Raw genomic sequence first — 22,168 nt, 5'->3', positions numbered from 1 at the left:
GCTGACACAGAGCAGCAAATCCATTGCAAGGGACAAAGAGGTCCACAATGTGGGCAGCACTTTGGCGGGGAGGTAGTCCCAGTGTGTCTGGCCTCACTCCGTGGACTGGAGAGGCCATCAGAAGGCTGGCCCTTGAAAGCTCTGAAATAGCGGGCATCTGTGGTGTTGGTCCAGGACACGGGGTGGGGATTGCTCTGGAACAAAAACTGGTAAGAGAGTTTGCAGGTGTGTTTGGAGGTATCCACAATGTTGGGGAAAAGAGAGGGAAGAGTCTCTACAGAAATTTTAAGAAAAAGATTAATGTAGCTGTATCAATGCCTAGGAATAGAGTTAATATTTTTGTAACTCTGCATGGTAAGGCATCTCTGTCTTAGAAAAAAAGGTAAATAAATAACCACAAGAAAAAAGAGTATAGGCTGTGTATGGGTTGCTTAAGGAAGAGATATTACAAAACAGGATGCATTTCACTCTGTTTATTGTAATTGGCTAGGGTCTCTGTGCTGAATTATCCATAATCAAGTTCGAGAGGCAAAGTGGTTGGAGAACCACCCCCCCTCTTCCAGTTCCGCCTCCTCGAATGGCGAAAACACCCCTAGAAGGCTCTTTTTCATGTGGCTCCAATTTAAAGTCTACCAATGCAAAGCCCTGGCCTATGAAATAAAGTAGAGAATCAGAGGTCCTCAGTCTCGCCATGGCTGTCCAGGCAGCTCCCTGGGCCGAGAGGAGGTTGGCAGGGAGGCCTGGGGCAGAGAGTAAGGGATCTATCCATTCCCGACTTCGGATGAAGACAGTGGTGGCAGCTTCGCTCCCCCAGGCTTCCGATGGTAGTAGCAGCCCTCAACACACAGAGTGAATCTCTTTTTCTTAATGACTCCAAGCTGCCACGGTGATGCACCAATCACTATGCTCCCTTTCTAAACTGATACGTGTTGGAACAGAGACAATAGGAGACTGAAACGCACACTGAGCTGGCTGAAGCCATTTCCCTTGACATCAGTTAAAATGCAAAAGGGAATCATTGAACCCTGTTTTTGTTCTTTTGAGGTTATGTTGGTTTGTTTTTATCGGCAACTACCTGTTGAGAACCCCAGGCCAGCGTTTGATTGGGACAGGGGTGCAGGGATGGTGATATTTGCTTGCATGTGTTCATATTCTCCCGCCCTTGATTGAAAGCAAGGGGAAGTTGTGGTAGCATCTGGTACAGTGGAGAGGAATAGCTGGGTTAGGGGCCCAAAAAATGAGAACCAGGGACAGAAGTCAGCAGTGGCGTAATCAGACTTTGGGCTTGGGGAGTCTGGAACAAAGGCTGTGGGTATTTTCAAGATTGAAATGTCTGAGAAAGGGGAGGAAGTACTATGAGCAAGGGAGTATGTTTCTTACAATACTTCGAGATTGTAGTTTTATGTTTAATGCATCTATGAGGAAGAAGAATCCTTGTTTTGACATGGCCTATGCATATAGAATCAAATGAATAATTTGATCATAAAAATAGCAGAACAAAACAACATATAAAATTAAAACTATGAGGTATTTGAGGGGAAAAGAGAACCAACATTCCTATTACAATAACAGAATTTAGTGCAATAGCTCACTCATTGGCAAAAAAATTAGTTAAAAGTAAATAATTTTTTAAATGTAATTAATACTGTTTAGATATATGTCTCCAGCTATGAGTCCTACACTCATTGACTGAAATAAAAATCAAACCCACTGTCATTGAGTTGATTCTGACTCATGCAGGCTTTCTGAAACTCTACCACCTTATGTGGGCAGACAGCCTCATCTGTTCCCTACAGTGACTGATAGAATTGAACCATCAACCTGTGGTTAGCAGCCCAATGCCTAACTTATCGTGCCACCAGGGCTCCTTTTTAGGTATTGTTATGATTGCCTTGATAAATACTGGTAGCCAGGGTAGGGAGTCGGGGGTGGGGGTAATATGTTAAAAAGGAAACGCATACTATTTGATTGCCATTTTAGGAGACCAACTTAAATTTTTCCATCGTTAGGTAATCAGAAGACACAAATAGAGCCATGGACATTGAGTTAGAAGTCCTTGGTGGTCAGTTCTGGGCCTTACTTCCCCTTTGCTTCATTTCTTATCCATGAACTGGGGAAAATGATAGCTGAGCTCTCTTTGTAATCTAGCATTCTGGATCTTATATATATAATTTTCATTCTGATCAAAGGAGAGCAAATTTTTAATATTCATTGATCAAGACTTTATTGGAAGACTACGGAGCTCTTGTTCTTAGTGGAAGAATAAATACTTGGGGAAGTTGCAAATTAGGAACTGCCCAATTATATTTGTAATATTTAGGGTAAGGTTTACAGGAGAAAGCATTTGAACTTGGTCTTGAGAAAAGACACAATATATTCAGTGAAGAGAGAAAACATATTCATAATTTTCTTTTCAATAAGAAATTTATGATCCTCAAAATACATTGCAAAATCTCCTTTCATGCTACTAGGCTCCTCTGGTGATTTTAGAACTAGAGAAAGAAAACAAGTTATTTCATCTGAGAAATCACCCCACTGGGCCAGAGCATATAAATAAAGTTTGTGATGTTAAAAGGAAGATGAGAGCGCAGGAATCATGGGAATCCAGCAGAAACTGAAAAGTTTGAAAAATCAATCGGAGTTAAAAGAAGATCAGTCAAGAGAGGAAACACAGTAGCTGTTTCTTTGAAAGTTACCTACTGATAAGTCAATCCATGCTGTTCCAAGTGACTCCTTGCAGACCCACCAGGAGAGGAAGGGAAAGGTTGGTGGTAAAGAATACTTAAACTCTTAAAAAAAAACTCATTTCATTTTGTCACAAGGGGGTAGAATTACTATTTCAATGAGAGCTAGAAGGGACCATCCTTTGATAAATAATATTCACATCTCTGATATTATCTGGAGCTGCTTAGGGAAATAAACCTACAGAATGTTTCCACTGAATTTTGGGAAATGTCTGGCTGCATATAGCATGAGCTTTGGCTCATGCTGTGGCTTAATAGCTTTGGAAACTTCTCGAGGCATTCATTTTTCTGAACTTCAGGGTTCTTACCTGTACAATGAGGTCAATAGTAATATTCTGCAGGAAGGAATTGATGTGAGGATTCAATGAGATTATGTGGGTAAAACACCCAACACAGAGCAAAACAGTTGCTTAGTAAACATGAGTTCCCTCTGCTCCCGGAGTGTTGCAAATGGTTTGTTGCAGGAATGGGGTACTTTCTTTTACTGCCCAGTTGAGAACAAGGAGGTAGGGAATAGAGAAACATGGAAGTAGCTAGTAAGAAGCAAAGAGCACACTAACAAATATAGGAAGAGCAGACACCAGAGCAGCTGCCGGCCCTCAGGCTGAAGTAGATGCCCAAGGAAGAGCCCCCATGGCCCATGGCCCATGGCTGAGATGCCAGCATCGTTGGTTTGCTATGGCGATTATGCACGTGTCCTCCCTATAGAGATTACTGTGAATTTGCTGCATGTAATGCAAGGAAGTCTATTCCCTGGGAGGGATTCCAACAGGATGTATCACTAGAGAAACCTACTAGTCACTGGGCACTGCTAGCCACTGCAGACCCTGGGAGCTGGGTGCTAGGAAAGGCAGGTAGAGCGCAGGAACTTTGTGCTAGCAAGCTGCCTATGAGACAGGAACCAGGTACTCCTGCCCATTGTAGGGCATCACAACCAGAAAGTTGGTCTCCTTCTTCCTGTATGTATTGCTCCATAACTTTCTATTGATAAAAAATGTAACCTTCCATATGGCAAAGAATGTAGGCAATAGTATTAGAGCTGAGAGACAATGAAAGAGTACATGTGAATGGCCAAGGAGAGGCAGGTGAGTTCGCACCTAGGGCGGGCCATCGCTCCATAACTTTCTACGTTCATGCTTGCAACCTCATCTTCCAATGAAAAGGAACTTCTAATCTTAGTTGTCAAATTACGGGCTGGAGATCCTTCCACATTTGCTAGTGGGCAGGATCATTGTGCTGTGAGTATAGCTATCAGGATCTATGCTACCCCCTGTCTCTTTCTGTTTTTTCCCCTCCCTTCTGCTGGCTGAGAAGGTGGATTGTTCTTTTGGGAGGAACACACCTTCTCTAAGTTTTCCTGAAAAGCCACCTGGACATCCTGGTCATCTTTGGATCATTATGCCATGTGGCATGGTGGAAAATGGCAACATTTCAAGAATCGAAAATTAGGCTGGGTGCCTGCAAACAGATCATGTAGGCCATGACCTTATTCGCACTCAGCTTTCAGGACATTTCACTTTAGGGGTGATTAGGTGTGTCCCCGTCCCGCCCCCTGCTATTTGCTATTGGCTTTGTTTACCACGATTATCTCCTGGAGAATTATTTCCCTGGAGAATCTGCAAGGAAGAGGTATGATTTACATAAGCACCTTCAAAGTTCTAGCTTAATTTCTAACTACTGTATTCTCATTTTTACAGCCAAATACTTGAAATCATTGCCTTTTTTAATACTTCTTCTACTAACAATTATAAGAACTGAAGTACTTAAGTAGTCATTTATACTTCCAATAGAAATATTTATGTAGCAAACAGTCACATTTTCTTTTTTTTTTGAATCATTTTATTGGAGGCTCATACAGTTCTTATCACAATCCATACATACATCCATTGTGTCAAGCACATATGCACATTTGTTGCCATCATCATTCTCAAAACATTTGCCTTCTACTTGAGCCCTTAATATCGGCTGCTCATTTTCCCCCACCCCTCCCCACTCCCTCCTCCCTCATGAACCCTTCCTAATTCATAAATTATTATTATTTTGTCATATGTTAGACTGTCTGATGTCTCTCCCTGCCCTCTTCTCTGCTGTCCATCCCCCAGGGAGGAGGCTATACGTAGATTCTTGTAATTGGTTCCCCCTTTCTACCCCACATTCCCTCCACTCTCTAGGCATCACCACTCTCACCACTGGTCCTGAAGGAGTCATCTCTCCTGGATCCCCTGTGTTTCCAGTTGCTATCTGTACCAATGTACATCCTCTGGTCTAGCCAAATTTGTAAGGTAGAATTGGGATCATGATAGTGGGGGGGAGGAAGCATTTAAGAACTAGAGGAAAGTTATATGTTTCATCGTTGCTACCCTGCACCCTGACTGGCTCATCTCCTCCCCACAACCCTTCAGTAAGGGGGTGTCCATTTGCCTACCGATGGGCTTTGAGTCTCCACTCTGCACTCACCCACATTTACAATAAGATTTTTAGTTCTTTGATGTGTGATAACTGGTCCCTTCTACACCTCGTGGTCACACAGGCTGGTGTGCTTCTTCCATGTGGGCTTTGATGCTTCTGAGCTAGTTGGCCGCTTATTTATCTTTAAGCCTTTAAGATCCCAGATGCTATATCTTTTGATAGCTTGGCACCATCAGCTTTCTTCACCATATTTGCTTATGCACACATGTTTCTTCAGCAATCATGTCGGCAAGGTGTGCATCCTGGAATGCCAGTTTAATAGAACAATGTGTCCTTGCACTGAGTAAGTACTTGAGTGGACGCCCAAAGTCCATCTGCTGCCTTAATACTAAACCTATAAATATATGCACGTAGACCTGTTTCCCCACACTCTTAAATAAATATATTTGCATATGTACATTCCAGTCTTTAGACCTCTATAAATACCCTTTGTCACCTAGTTCTTTCCTCTATTTCCTTTTACTTTCCTCTTGTCCCACTATCATGCTCAGTCTTCATTTGGGTTTCAGTAATTTCTCTCGGTTACATTGCCCTTGCAGAATCCCTACCAGGCCTCGCACACCCTCCTTGCCACTGATTTTGGATCAATGATTGCTCCCCTGCACATGTTTTCTTATATTAGCTTCACAATTTATTTCTTATTTCCATTTTGCACCTAGCAAAACCGAAGTGGAAAGGTTAAATATATTTTCCAAAACTGCATAGGAAAATGAAGGGGGAAATGGCGCAATAGAGACTCACACACTGGTCTGTTCTGATGCTTATTGATCTCATAGTCTTTTCTTGAAATAAATGAATATGTCAAGCAATTCTTGGCTGAGGAAATGACACAGGATCCATGTCCAACTTCAGGCTACACAAGGGGGAGGAGAATCTAACTTCCTGTCAATTTAAGGCCTGTTGATATAAGATACAGGTCAGACATGCTTCCGTCCTCCATCCTTCGTTCCTCTGTGCTGACACCAACAATCACGGCCGCCATCCTCTGCAAGGTTCAATAACTGATTGCAACAGCCACACACAACCCACAGTTAATATTCATAACAATTATGGGGGTCACTATGGGAGTTAACAGTTTCAAAAGTGATAAGGATACAGTTCAGCCATATTGGCAGGCATGTCTTTCTGGGCCCTTGGCCACTGCCTCCAAGAACCAGGTAGCCCACCTCCTATTCTACCTCCATGTCTTAGAGATGCTCATCTGAGCTACTTCTTGCTCTTTGGTCCTGCAACCTCTAGAGCCTCTGCTGCCTCCTGCTTTAGGCAGGCCTCTGGAACACTCTCCACTGGGGGGGGTCTTTCTTCTTGATGATCATGGAATCCCTGTGCCTGCTTCTGAGATGGCTCACCATTCTACACCAAGTGGGAAAACTGACCAAACCAAGTTAGCGTCTTCTACATGTTATCTTCATGCTCCCACCCAGAGAGTTACAAAGATTAGGGATAAAAGAGCTACATGGAGCAATTTCACTTTCTCATACTGGCACACAGTAGGTGCTTCATAGGTACATTGGCTCACAATCCCATGCTGTCCTTGTGCTGGCAGCTTTCTTTGCACAGGAGGTGGGCCTGTTAATGCAGCTTGTTTTCAGCTCCTATTGCTATGGTAATGTTAATTATTTAACATCTCCTTCTAAAGGCCATTATCCCAACTGAGATCATACACAGGGCTCCTGTTATAATGAAAATGGCTTCTGGTGGTGGGCAGGGATCAATTTTGATTTCTTTCTACAGCCTTGGAAAATTATTTTGCCATTTGTAATCTTGGTTTGTTGGAAAACAAGATAAACTCACTGCAGCATGCTCCTGCTGCTTCAACCTCCACATTAAAAAAAAGAAATTAAGTTCTTCCTGGGAAATGAAACTCTAAAAGGGGTGTTTAAAACAGCAGGGTCAATTGTTATAGAGAGATCCAAATAATTAGTGGATACAGAAAGCATCTGAAACTTTTAAAGTGAGCTTTCCTCAATATATTTATATCTAGCGATTAAGAGCTTTTGAATAGTCAATGTTCACCTACTGTTGTTGCCTGGGGACATTTAAACAGTTCCTTATTCATTGCCTAGATCTGCCCTATACAATGTGCCACTTTATGGGCACGCCTGTATTAGCCATGCTTCTTGTCTTCAACGGAGCCATACTGCTTCTCTTCCACTCTTCCTGGAATGAATTTCTGTCAGAAATTTGGAATTGCTGTAATTCCACTCAGCTCCTGAGAATTTCCCCTTAATGTAGCACAGAAAGCTTGACCAGGGTAAGAGAGCTCTTGATCCTTGGACACCAAAACCCCCTGCCATCCAGTCCATCCTTGACTACCAGTGATGCTCTAGGACAGAGAAGACCTGCCCCATAGGGGTTGCAAGTCTGTAGATGTTTGCAGCAGCAGACTGCCACATCTTTCTTCCTCAGCGAAGCTGGTGGGTTTGAACGTCTGACCTTTTGATTAGAAGCTGAGAGATTTACCTACCATGCCAACCACCTCTCCTTAGATCACTGGAGGCAATCTTAAATCAGTTTGAAATTCCCAGAGATATTTTCATTTTCTTGTTTAATCAATACATTCATTGAGAAACACAAGGAATATAGACCTGACCAAATACATTATGTCCAGACCTGTAATCTTACCTTTGAGTGAAGTCAAGGGGACCCACTGCCTTTCAGTCAATTCCCACTCATAGAACTCTGTAAGGAATAGAAATGCCCCCTGGGGTTTACATGGCTTTAGGGCGGCAGATTGCCTCGTTTTTCTTCAGCAGAGCAGCTGGTGGGTGCTAGCCACTGCCCTTTGGGTTAGCAATCCAACATGTAACCCGCTGTGCCACCAGGGATTCTCGAACCTGTGCCAGTTAATTACCTGAGGCCCCTGGGTTGCAAACCTGCCTATCCTCTCCTCCAGCTCTAGGGGTGGAAATAATTGTTTAATATGCACCGCATTTATCTGGCTGTCTTGGCTCTTTGTTAGATTCCGCTAATAGGAGTCACTGGCAGAAGAGGAAAAAGAGCAGATATGTTCTTTATCACCTGTCTATGTGCCCACAGCACACCAGGTCACCGCACAAGATGCTGTCAGATTCCTTGTTCCTACATATGCTACTGAAGGCCGAGGTCTCTGCGAAAGCCATCTGTATTCCTCTCAGTCTGGTGCCAAAATTCTGCTGCTTTACCTTTTCCCCCTCATTACTAACTTCTCCCTGCACATCTGAAACCAGGCTCAAACTTTAAAGATAGGAGGAAGGAATTAGAGATGGAAAACAACATGTAGAATGTAGGGGGAAAGAAACCCCAAACTTAAAATCATTAATATTCCTATTGGAAGTATAAATTGCTCGTTAAATGTTTCTTCTACTTTTATAATTGGCAGTAAAAGAAGTTAAGAAAAAAGAGGCAACCTGTTTCAGCATTTCGCTGTAAAGATAAGATGACAGTACTTAGAAATTGCGATAGAGCTTTGAGGGTACTTATTTGTTGGCATTGTGATTAAGAACATAGGAATGATTAAATCCTGCTCTGGAAATCATAACTCTTCCTTGCAGATTCTCCAGAGAGATAATTCTCCAAGAGATAATCATGGTAAACAAAGCCAATAGGAAACCACATCACTTTATTATTACTGTGGGGAGTGCCTACCTAATCACCCCTAAAATGAAATCTCCTGAAAGCTGAGTCCGAATATGTGGGTTAAGGTCATGGCCTATGTGGTCTGTTTGCCGGCACCCAGCCTAATTCCAATGTTGCCATTTTCCACCACACCATATGGCACAAGACCCAAAGATGACCAGGATGTTCAGGTGGTTTTGCAGAAAACTTAGAGAAGGTATATTCCTCCCGAAAGAGCAATCCAACTTCTCAGCCAGCAGAAAAGAAGGGAAAAAACTGAAAGAGACAGGGGGTAGCATAGATCGTGATAGCTATACTCACAGCACAGTGATCCTGCCCACTAGCAAATGTGGATGAATCTCCAGCCCGTAATTTGACAACGAAGATTAGAAATTCCTTTTCATTGGAAGATGAGGTTGCTAGCATGAACGTAGAGAGAACTTCCACTCCTGCTCCTGGCAGGCAACAGCCTTAGATGGTTCACCCTAGGTGAGAGCTCACCTGCCTCTCCTTGGCCATTCACATGTGTTCTTTCATTGTCTCTCATATTAATCCTGGAAGTCCACTTCCAATATAGCAAGTGATCTCTCCCTGCCACCACGTTGATTCTGACACATAGCTACACTACAGAACTGGGTCAAACTTCCCGGATGTGTTTTTGAGGCTGTAACTCTCTCCCAGAGTAAAAAGTCTCATCTACTCTCGCAGAGAAGCTGGTGGTTTTGAACTGCTGACCTTATGGATTGCAGCCCAATGTGTAAATACTACATCACCAGGTCTCTAGATGAATAATGGTGGGGGTGTCTCTTGACTAACTTTTACCTTAATCATTCATCGTTTCCTGTTCTCTTCCTAGTCCTTGCTCTTAGATATGGCTTCTTGCCAACCTAAGTGACTCGGGTAATATCTTTCCTTTGAGAGAGCTTTTCCTTTACAAAACTAAAGATGAACACACAGCATCAAGTAGCTCATTGTGTCCACTTTTCAATAATACAATATCAATCAATAAATAAAATGCTGGAAAACCAAAATAGTGATGCACACATAAAAATGTGAATATTATAAATATGTTTGAAAGCATAATACACATTTTGTCTGAAGTATAAATGAAGTGAGAGACACAACATTTGAATAATATAATTAGTAAGCTTGAAAACACAAGGAACTTTTTTTCAAGTCTTCTGAGAATGTTTGCACCACTTAAACACAGGAAATATGAAGAATCTGGGACTGAAATGAATTGTTTTGTCTCATCACTGTTACCGAATGTTGATTTTCTGTTTGTGGGGCCTGTGCTGACAGGTGCAGTCAGTGTAAAGCTGATAGAAGCAGGAGTTTTAGCTGCTGATTATGGGCCAGCGCACAACATCCAGGCTGCAGTTGAGCAGATGACCCTGGGTCTGGGCCCAAGGAGCATTAAGTGAGATGAGTGAATAGCTATAATCAGAGGGAAAAGAAATTGGAGGGACATCAGAGGATCCGGTTAAAATGATTCTGATGAATTACAATGATCTAGAATCTTCGACTAAACAAGTGGCCTGCAGACCAGGAACATCAGTTCTCACTGGGGAGCTCGTTAGAAAAAACAGAACAGTCATGTCATTCCCATCCCTGGGCGAGCCTGTGCACGAGCTGCTTGCAGGCCCCAAAGCCCGGCTGGCTGCAATTGCTGTTGAATTTTCTTTGCATGTCGGACAGCAGTCACTGGGACATCCTGTGCCATCTTTCCTCTGCCGAGTGGTTGCCAGAGAAGAGCAGATGCCCAGAGTAAAGGTCATGTGCCACTCAAGTGCCGGCCGGAGATGAGCCTGCTCATGCTGCTCCTGGTGACGGGCAGGTGGGCCGGGCTGCGGAGAGCCCTGTCAGATAGGAGGCAGAGCAGACAACAGGAGCCAGGGGAGTTTTTCATTGTTCCCTGTCATCATTACTCCTATGTTTGTTTTATTGCATTGTAACAAGATCTCCAGATGATTTGAAAGCATACTCTAAGGGTTACTAACAGATCTAGAAAAAAAGCTAGAAACAAAGCAAGGTCTCTTGAACAGGGTAGATTTGGGAGTTACAGTTCAGTTCTTCATGACAGTCAACCTGACTTGGATATATATGTTCATGAGGAACTAGAAATACAGCAGGAGAGGGAAATTCCTCTTGCTTTGAACACAGACGCTTGATAGGGTGGTTTGGCCTCGGTTTGGCATGGAGTGGTGGGAGGCCATAGGAAGTGGGTAGAAAATGTTCACAGGATGATGCAAATCACGCAGGAATAAAATTACCATGAGGCTGATTCCATGATAGAATATTGAGCTGAAATACTCTTTTTCTGTTAAGCCAATGCTTCTCCTTTGGTTCTGTTGGAAAGAAATGAGACCCATCCCTCACTGAATTGCCCAAGTGCTTAATACCAGCAATTGCTCAAAGTAAACACTCAGTGCTAATTCAAATATTTGTAGGTAACAGATTGAAATCGAAAGCACATTTGTTAATTAGCCAGGGTCTTAAGTAATGAGTTTTATCACACCTAATAAATGGGGCTTAAAAGAATTGTAATTCTGAGATGACAGCTCCTAAAACCTTACCTTCAAACTCTGTAGTCAATATGAAATCCCAGCAAAGTTACCTGGAGGGTTGGAGTTGCTACTCCCCACACAACTTTGTATAATCAAATGATTTTCTTCCACTGCCATGGCCTTGCTAGAATTTATTTTCTCATAATTATAGTTCCGTGATTTTCATTTCATCTTTCATCAAACATTTATTAAACATCTTTTAGGTGCCAGGTACTGAGCTAGATCTTAGGCATCTAGAATTGAGGAGTCTGGGAACACTGAAAGAGAAACAATGATTAATAGTGGTAAAACCAAGAGTTTTAGAGAAGAGCAGGGGAGGGTGGTAGAAGACAAAAGAGGTAAAATATGCTAAAGAAATGCTGAATGTGTGCGCCTTTTATCAATGTCCAAAATGGATTGCTGAAATTCTCATGGGGTCATTTCCAAAACCGCGTGAAATAAGCATTGGTCCTTTTTAACAAAAGATGAATTTGAGCCTAAAGGACATCTATGGAGTCTTACAGATAAGTAGTGGTGTCTGAATAGGAAACCATGATTTCTGTCTCTGGAGTACCAGGTCTTCCCACTAAATTAGTCTCCTATTTAAGAAGTGATGAACACTTTGAAACACTTTTGAATGTTCAACCTTGTGCGTACACAGACATTCCTGGTGAAGGATGTATCACCTGGTTTATTGTGTTGATTGTGTTTCCTTCTGCTTGATGCTCCTTGTCTATCATCTGAAAATTCTCTCTGCCATTCAGTATATTCAACTCACAGTGATCCTGTGGGAACTGCCATAGTGTCCTATGTAGACCTGCCATTGCAGGTCTCCAAGATTGTAAATCTTTATGGGAATGGGAAGCCTCATTTTTCTTCATAGGAACTTCCAGTGATTTTGAACTGCTGACCTTGTGGTTGGCAACTGAACACATAACCCACCATGCCACCGTTTTAAACAAATGCACACATTTCCTTCTTCAGCTAAAGATAGTTGAGTGTATGTATTCATTCCACTGCTAAGCCTTTTCAAATGTGCGTATCCTTGTATTTACTAACTGTTTATAGAATCTTTACTAAGTACACAGTATTATGCTGGCATAGTTGGGAAGAGTTCGTAGAGAAGTAGAGAAACGTCAGTGTGTGAAATGACTACAGTAATCATTATTCTCTTATTTACTCACTGCCATGAGTTGATTCCAACTCCTAATGACCCTATAGGACAGAGTAGATCTGCCTCTATGGGCTTCTGAGGTTGCAGTTTTTTTCCTGGAACATAACGTCTCATCTTTCTCCCACAGAGAGGCTGGTGAAAGTGAATGTCTGACCTTGTGGTTAGCAGCCTAATGCACAACCCACTGTGCCACCAGGGCTCTGTCACTATAGCAATAGTTATGCTAGTTGTTACTGAATACTTACCATAGGCTAGACAATATACTAAACTCTTTAATTGGATTATGCCTTTGTATTTTCAAAACAGTTTAGTGAGGAAAGACCTGTTTTTAAATAAAAGAACTTGGATACTCCCATTCTCTCAGCACGATGGTAGGAAAGGAGCTATTATCAAGATGAGGAAACTAGCCATTCAAACGGATTCAGTGATGAAGTGAAATCCAGATAAAATGAAATTTGTAAAACATAGGTACCTGGAATGATGACCAAAATAATCAAAGCCCTAGAGTGGGCGAATCAAAGAGGTGGAGTGAGTTCTTTCAGGAGCAAGATGTGGAAGGCTGAATGCATGCCAGGCAGGTGAAGGGCGACACACATTCCAAGTGGCAAGTCCAGCTGGCATCGTTGAGCTGGGCACCATTATTTGACTCTTCCAGGCAAGAGATTGAGTTGTTTTGCAATACATATGCTGTCCGTGTTTTCTAAGAGGGCAGTTTAAATTCTAGCTGAGCATAAACCTCTAATTGTCTCCAAGCTGGTTGCTTTCTAGGCACCCACGTTTTGTAAATTTAACTCATCTTGCTTAGTTGGTCATGAGAGAGTGGGGAAACACCAATTCAAAGCCATTTCAGAACCTCATGCCCTATTACTGGGCCCAATGTCATTCTCAATTCTCACTTCTCACTCATTCGCAGGGACTAGGTAACGGTGGGTTAGAGAGACAAGACTTTCAGAACACCAGCCTTCAGAACTCAACTTTCATCTGCTTTTGACTTTCGTTTCATGATCTCATGACTTTGTTAATGATCACTGGTCAGCTGGAAAAGTTCTGAGCTACTTAGGAGAGATGAAATGTTAGTGAATTTTGAGAAATGGACTCTGCACTGAGGTCCAATCACTAATTTTTAACAAAGCATGTGTAGTCATATGATTTGAAGGTCACTCAAAAAATATTTAATGAGCACTGATTATGTGCTTGCAATGTGGTGCAATAATCAGGAAAAAAACAGATTCAGATTTCAGGGTGCAATTAAATAAATCAGACTTTGCATTGATTGGATTAAATCAATCAGAGGACACTAGAAAAACACATAGGAAGAGAACAATTGTCACAGTTCAGAGAGAGATCTGGTGATATAATACTATAGTGAATTTACTAAAATAAGGTTGACAATATTATTTACAATTTGACTGATAAAATTTACATTCAAATTTAAATACAAATATATCAGTTAAGTAAATGAATATATTTTTTCTATCACAGAGTTTAATACATTTACAAGATGGGTAGGCATTTTTCTTGCTCAGGAAATCTTACTTTTGGTACTAATTTTTGATAAAAATGGAAAAAGTCTGTTATTCGACATTGACAAGAAACAGCAGAAATTGTAAATGCTGTTTTATAAAGAACATATTTTCCACCTAAAAAGCATCTTCATTTATATTATCCTCATGGTTACATGACATATGTATTCCTATCCTTTCTATGCCTTGTCTAACCATTAAGGAAATTGTCAATGGGGCATTTTAATATTTAAGTACTATTTAACCCAGAATATTTCAAGTACTATTTCACCTGTATGCTAAAGTATGTCAATGCAATTAAAATTTCTGCTTACAGTCTATCAGGGACCAATTAGTTTGGCAGTCATACCTTAGGCCTTTATAAAATATCTTTTGATATTGTCCTCCAAATCCTATAAAATGGGTCAATATAGGAATTAATTGAGTGACACCCCACACACACATTATACACATTAGGGCATATACACATTAGGGCATAATACACATTAGTATAAAGCACCCATCATTCTATATCCATTCCTTGAATGAGCTCCAGGAACATCTTCTACCTACTTTTATAAGATCTGACAAACTTTTATAAGACAAACTTTTATAAGATCTGACAGCCAACAGCAGGGCCCAAATAATATAAGGCTAGCAATTTAAAATACTCCAACTTTTCCTTCAAACCTATTGCATTATTAACCCCTCACATTATTATGCAAGCTTCTTTTCCCAGAAGGGAAATTTAACATTTGAGATGAAATTCTCTCTGTTCCAAAATAAATTAGTTTCAGATTATGTCTAAAAGGATTATTCTTCCTGCATTTTCTGATTTTATGGAGTCTGAGTCCGAAGCAGGCTCATGCAGGTGTGTAGGCAGAGGAATAAGGTTTCTTTGTCACCAGCCATGCCCTGGACCCCCTTATCTTGGAAGTGGTGGAGTATCTCTATGCTGAGTTGTTCCAACCAGAAACTTCTCAGGTTCCCGAAGGACCACAAAACACAAGAGTATAGCACCAGTTTGATAGTTTATCCATAAAGTACCTGGTACCCATGTGATACCGACTACTTCTAAACATCTTCCCTTAAGCCAAAGCATTTCCAAGCAAAAATGATGGCCCTAAAAAAGCAAAGATCTGTTTGTTCTGTTGGCGGTCCATGGTACTTTCGATATTCACCACCAGAACTATAATTGAAATGCATAGATTTTTCTTTGGCTTTCCTTATTCAATGTCCTATTTTCACATGCATATAAGGCTATTGAAAATACCATGAACAGGGTCAGGTGCACCTTAGAATAAACAGGTCAGCCAGAATGCTCTTTAGAAACAAGGATGGCAAGAGTTTGTGTCAAATTTGTATACGTGATCAAAAAAAAACCCCAAACAATGTTTGAAGAAGGACATTATGCTTGGTAACGTGAAGGGGCAGTGGAAAAGAGTGAAACTTGCAAAGGAGGAGGGCCCTGATGAGAGGGCCGGACACAGTGGCTGCAACAATGGGCTCAAACATAAGAGCAATTGTGAGGATGGTGCAAGACCGGGCAGGGTTCCATTCCTTTGTACAGAGTTGCTATGAGTCAGAACTGACTCCACGGCATCTAACAACAATAATGAGATGTCACAAGATAGACCCTCGTTCCAATGCTACAAGTAGATATCATCAAAGACCTTGTAATAACTGGGGGTAAGATATGAAGGACAAAGAGTTTAAGAGGGAAAGGACTTCTTGGCGTTTTTAACTTTTCCAGTGTGTCTACTAATATCCTAAGTCTAATATCTATGTATTGAGCTCTCTTTAGGGAGTAATCTTTCACTTAGACATGAATTAGGACATTCTACTTCTTATACCAGGGACCCCTGGGAGTGCTGCTGAGGAAGTGTTGAACCGCTAACTTCAAGGTCGACTATTCACATCAACCTTGGCTCTGAAGGAGAAACGAGGTTATTTGCTCCTGTGAAGATGCACTGCCTTGGAATCGCTATGTAGGGTAGCAATAAGTCGTAGTAAACCTTATGGAAGTAGATAGGAAGGCAGAACAAAAAAGAGATAAATAGTAATAGCAATATACAATACCCTGCCTAAAAGAATTGCCCCATAATCCACCCACCGCCATTAAGTTGTTTCTGACTCCAGTGACCATAGAGATCAGAAGAGAAGTGCTCCTTTGGGTTTCTGAGACAGTAAATCTTTATTGGGGCAGATAGCCTCATCTTTCTCCCAAACAGCAGCTGATGGGTTTGAACTGCCCATCTTGCAATTAGCAGCCCAACACTTAACCCACAGTGTCAACTGAGAACCTTAATTCCAGAATTATGAGAGTTTGATTAAAATGCATTAGATAGTAGTCCTTTTTTTCTTTACTTATACCATCTATCCCCTTTATGCAAGATTTAGTTTATTGCTCTTAAATAATATTTGCCCCTTGGATTAGAATTTTTGTAATCACAATTTTAATTGGGTATGGTCTTTGACCACAACTTCCACTCTCTCCTGAGATGGGAATTTCAAACATCCAAGAACTCACAGATTTTAGGGCCTTGTCTTTCTTCCTTTCTGAATTCTATGATTCTCTTTGAATTCTATGCTCTCAAATGAGCCACTATATTTCTTAGGCATTTTCTTTCATTTAAATTATGATGTTACTATAACCGCAGCATCAGCTCCCAACATAGTAATTCCTTAGATTTGGAGTCTCCTGGTCAGGGAAGATTTCTTGTGGGGACAGAGTGCTCTTTGCTGGAGAATTAAAAAAACAACAACCACCAAACTCATAGTGATCCCCGGGTGGGTTTCCCAGACTGGAACTATTTGAGGGAGCAGCAAGCCCAGCCTGTTTCCAGTGGAGCTGCTGGTGGTTTCGATCTGCCAACTCTGCAGATCGCAGCCTAAATGCAACCACTATAGCACCAGGGCTCCTTTGTGGAGAATGAATTGAAGATGCTAGTTTTCAGCTTTCCAAATCTGCATGCTTGCATGAAGAAGGAACATCTACAGATGCTCTTCCCCAAACCTGGTTCTACGCTGAATTCTGTCTAGAAACGAACTAGCTCTACACCAGTTGCAGCAGCAGTGCCCTCTCATTACACTGTCATTTCCTTATCGCAGTGCGGCCTGACTATCCTGACTCCAGAACCCCATTCCTACTTCACTCTGGTGTCTCTCGATACACTTTTGAAAAAGCAGTTGAGATTTTAACACCTCGGTGTACTTCTTAATTGGATCCTTTCCCTCCTTGTCAGTGTGTAAAATTAATGTATGCTGAGTTTTAATTCCTTCCTTCCTCTCCTTTACAATTTCTCACAGCTTGTGTTTGATCTGCAAGATCAAAATTTTTTACAAAGTCATCTCCTTCCACTTTGTGTTTCTGATATTGCTCTCACAAAATGCAAGCAACAGTTAACTGTTAGCAGCCGTCTTACCTGCTGATTGTAGTTATCCACCTGCCTGCCAGCAATCCTGCAAACTAGAGTCACTGAGTTTCAGCCATAGACCTTTTTTGGTCTTTCTTAGTCATTAGATGTTTGAGGGCGTTAGTTTATTGTGCCAACCTGGCCGATAAACACATGTGGAGTTAATTGAAGGGCGGAGGGATAAATGGCTTGGTGAGCCTCACCTTTCTAGCTCCCGGGTCTCTTGCTTTGTGATGGTCGGACCAGGGTGCAGCTGCCTTAGCCAGTTCCCTGCTTCAAGTGGCAAGGCTCACTTCCTGCAAGGCATCCCCAAGGAGAAGCCACATGGACCTACCCTGACGCAGCCCTGGGTGCTAGAGCAGCCGTGTGGAGACCCCTGCCAGCGCTGAAATGCTTACACGCTCACAGATTCAGCTTTCCTTCTGCAGTTGGCATGTGTTTTGTGATATGGAGGAGGACTTTGTGGATTGGTGTCGGACATACGGGTTAATGGTGGACTTGTGGGCTTGGGCGCACTGGGTTGGGATGTTTTCTTGATGTGCACTTACCTGTTATATAAAGCTCTCTCTTATATATGAGTTTCTATGGATTTGTTTCTCTAAAATACCCAGACTAACACAATGTTTGATAACAAAATTTTTCTGCATCTCAGTATAAGAAAATGGCACAATATCTCTATACCCACAATCCCTGATTCTCTTTCTCTTTATTCATGGACTTCAAATAAGAACTATGATATAACTCATACTCTGGGAGCTCGGTTTCCCCAGATCCATATGATTATCAAACTAATAATAATTAGCTTGTTTAAAAGAAAACAAACCAATAAACAAAAAACAGTTCCCTGAACTTAGTTGAAATCAATTGGAAAAGGGATACCAAAAATCTTGATGAAAACATATCTATCCCAAAGTAAAAACAAAATGACAACAGCAAAACAAACCTCTTGAGAGGAATCGGGACAACCATGATGGGAACTGTCTTGGATTCTGTAAATGAGTGTGAGGCCTGGGGGCACCTTTTATGAAAAGCGTGGCAGAGAAGATGAGGAGCTTCAGAAATATCCATGCAAAAATCACATCAGTTTGAACTCCCTTTTGTCATAAAATGTTCGAATCTCCCTCACACGTGTTCACCCAAACTCACTTTCTCTCCCTCCTGGGTTAATAAGGAGGCTACCTTTTGGAGCCTGCTTTCCGCCTACTGAAATATGACCATCCAAGTACAGATGGAAGTGATATGTGCCATAGCCAGACCTGGTCATGTGATCTTCTGAGAGTGCTCCTCTCTCTTCTTCTATCTCCCAAAGAGCTAGGAAGCAATCACCAACCCCAAGGCCCTAGGGGACAGCAGGACGTCCCGCTGGAAGCACCTCGAATCCTCAGGTGATTCTATGGAGTAAAGCACTGACCTCTCTCCCTCTATCCTGTGAGATGGGTATGAATTAAAAAAAACTTCTATTTTGCAAAGCTACCGAGATTTTGAAATGATACTTTTTTCCGCAGCTAGCATGTCCTGAAAAATACAGTTCAATAAAGATGAAGCTATAAGGACTCCCTTTCCGGGTCAAGGATGGATTTATTCAGCATTGAGGGAGATATTTTCTTATTTGAAGCTCAAATAGCAATGATCTGAAATCAAAGCCACTCAAAGACAAAGCAAGACACAACACTCTATCATCTTTTATTTTCTTATCTATTAAAAATACCTGCCCCTTGATAACTCCCAATTCTTGGGAAACTTTGCACCTGTTTTTCTTCTAGTTGTTGCATGTGATTTCCCTCTGTAAAAATATTTTCCCTTGGGCAGTACTTGGTACCTTATCTGAATTGGTTGGGGGTTATGCACTAGAGGACCACACTGAAAGTCTAAAGGGGTACCAGGGGGTGGGGGTGGGGCACTAGTCTGCTCCATCCCGGACTACAGGAATAGCAATGGGGCCCTTTGGGATGGGTGCCTTCAGGCATGAATGCTGAAGACCAAAAGGCTTTTTGTGTTGTTAGGTACGCAGGACCCAGGATATGGAACCCTGCTCTGTTCCAGGATCCATCATAGACTTGTGACTACTTGTATGTTCTTTTTTGTTTGTTTGTTTTTGTTTTTTGTGTTTATCTATACAAGATAGGCAGGCTAGGCAATCCCAAGGAGACAGCCATAGGACCAATGGTTCTTGGGGGGCATTGGAGGGGAGGAGACAGGGGAGTACAGCAGTGAGCCAATACAGAGGGCTACAAGGGAATAGTAAGGATTCTAAAATTAATAGCGAGGATGATGTAGCTTTTCTGGTTGTGTTTGATCAATAGAATTATATCTGAGAAGAATTATTGAGACATGAATGATGGATAAACATGATAGTGGGGCAGGAGGATAGAAAAAATAGAAAAGAGGAAAGAAGAAACTACATATATGTAGATATATATGTACATATGTAAATATATAAATATTTTAATATAGGTATATTTGTTTATATATGTATATAAATGCAAATGCAGCAAGGAAGCAGATGGACTTTGGACCTCTACTTAAATCTTACTTCAGCACAAGAACGGTTTGTTCTAATAATATGGCATCATATGATACTCACTTTCCTGACAGGATCGCTAAAGACATAATAGGTGCATAAGCAAATGTGGTGGAGAAAGCTGATGGTGTCTTGCCATTGTAATATGTAGTGTCTGGGGTCTCAAAGACTTGTAGTCAAATAAGCGGCCATCTAGCAGAGGAGCAACAAAGCCCACATGGAAGAAGCACACCAGCCTATGTGATCATGAGTTGTTGATGGAAAAATGTATCAGAAGTTCAAATTCAAGCAATCAAATTGACATGAAGGAGTATAGACAAAATGGAAACCCAAATCAATGGGAGGGGTTGGGGATGTAGTGGAGACTCAAATCGCACCTGCAATTTTGGACAATCCCTCTCAGAAGGGCCACATGGAAGGGATAGTAAACCCAGGGTGTGCTATAGCACTGATAAAGCACATAAATATTCTTTAATTCTTCAATATTTCCTCCCCTTATTATTATGGCTTTTAAATTGTTTTGCCTCATTAATCATGTTAAACTTGTATATGTACATTTGTATAATTAAGATCATTCAATACACGAAAACCAAGATAGATAACCCCTCAGAAACAATAACAGGAGTAATGGTTCCCTGAGGGAATGGGAAGTGGGGAAGAGGAGGAGAGGAGAAGCTGATAGCACTGATGACTGTATAACCCCACGTGAGGGGAGCGAACAACAGAACTGTATGTGAATGGATCTATTGGATGGTGTAAGATTTGCCCAAAACAAACAAATAAATAAATAGGAGCTCCTGGGGGAGAGATAGAGAAGAGGAGGGATAAAGGGGAGCTGATATCACGGAGTTCAAGAAAGAAAATGGTTTGAAACTGACTGTGGTAACAATTGTACAATATTGCTTGATGTGATTGAACTATGGAATGTTATGATATCTGTAAGAACTTCCAGTAAAATGATTTTTAAAAATAATTTCCTTCATATATTGATGCTGCACATTTAGGACTAACACAAGCAAGGCTAAAGATATATGGTTGGATATTTTAAAATACAAATGCAATTATTTGTACAATATCTCTACCAAGCTAATGGTTAAACTTGAACTTCATGCATACTTTTCTCTTGTCTCATGATAATGTTCGAATCAAACACTCTTAAAAAGGGCTGAACTAGAAAAGGATTGTGAAATGTTGCAATGGGAAAAGAAGGTTTTCCTCCTTAAGCCTTGTTTATAAGATCCACTTTAGACCCAGTTAGCTATTCCTATGGTCTTGTTGCCCCGGTGTAGTTAGACGGGTTTTGTATTCTGCTATGTGGATGCCAAAAAATAATATGGAAACCAAAAGGCTAAATCTACAAGAAGGGACATCCATGTGAATTTCCCCCCTGGACATTATTTCTCACATTTTTAGTAGCTTCTCATACTGTTCCCCTGGTGGCCACTGGCTATACCACTTAGATATTCACCAACAAGCTCAGCTTAAGTTGAGTTTTAGTATTTGTCAAATATATAATGTTGACAAAATAGAAGATAAAGACTTAAAATGCCCCAGGAAATGATCAATTATAGCTTTAGGTTTACTATAAAACTATAGTAATAAAGGCATAAAAGTATTTAATTTCTTGCAGAAATCCAATTAAGTATGTGCTCATGGAGAGTTACTCAATGGAAAGTAATTCTAATGACTCATGTTTTAATGTACAGAGAATGGAAATGATGATGAAAATGAAAGTATTACAGGAATTAACATAATCACTCACTGTAAAGGCTATTGACATTGTAATCAACAACTATGCTGAGTTTAGTGAATGTGTTAGAAAGATGGTGGAATATCTGGAAGCATGAAAAGAAATTTGAAAAATAAGAACGTGGAAGGAAAGGAAGCAGAGGCACTTTGAGAATCTCAATAGTATGAGAACAATAATTAATCTACTTTGGAGATTCATTGCTGAAGAAATTGAGGGGCTGTTACTGTCGCTTGTTGCTGTTAGACACCATGGAGTCGGTCCTGACCCATAGCAACTCGATATACAACAGAGGAAAACACTGCCTGGTCATGTGCCAACCGCACAATTGTGCTCATCTTTGAGTCCATTGTTGCAGCTACTGTGTCAATCCAGCTTCTAGGGGGCCTTCCTCTTCTACTCTACCTCTACACTTTACCAAGCGTGATGTCCTTCTCTTGGGACTGGTCTCT

The sequence above is a fragment of the Echinops telfairi genome, unplaced genomic scaffold (assembly GCF_000313985.2).
Source record: "Echinops telfairi isolate 266 unplaced genomic scaffold, ASM31398v2 ScPeMD7_7410;HRSCAF=8448, whole genome shotgun sequence".
In the NCBI taxonomy this organism is placed as follows: domain Eukaryota; kingdom Metazoa; phylum Chordata; class Mammalia; order Afrosoricida; family Tenrecidae; genus Echinops; species Echinops telfairi.
Note: the sequence above shows the minus strand (reverse complement) of the source record.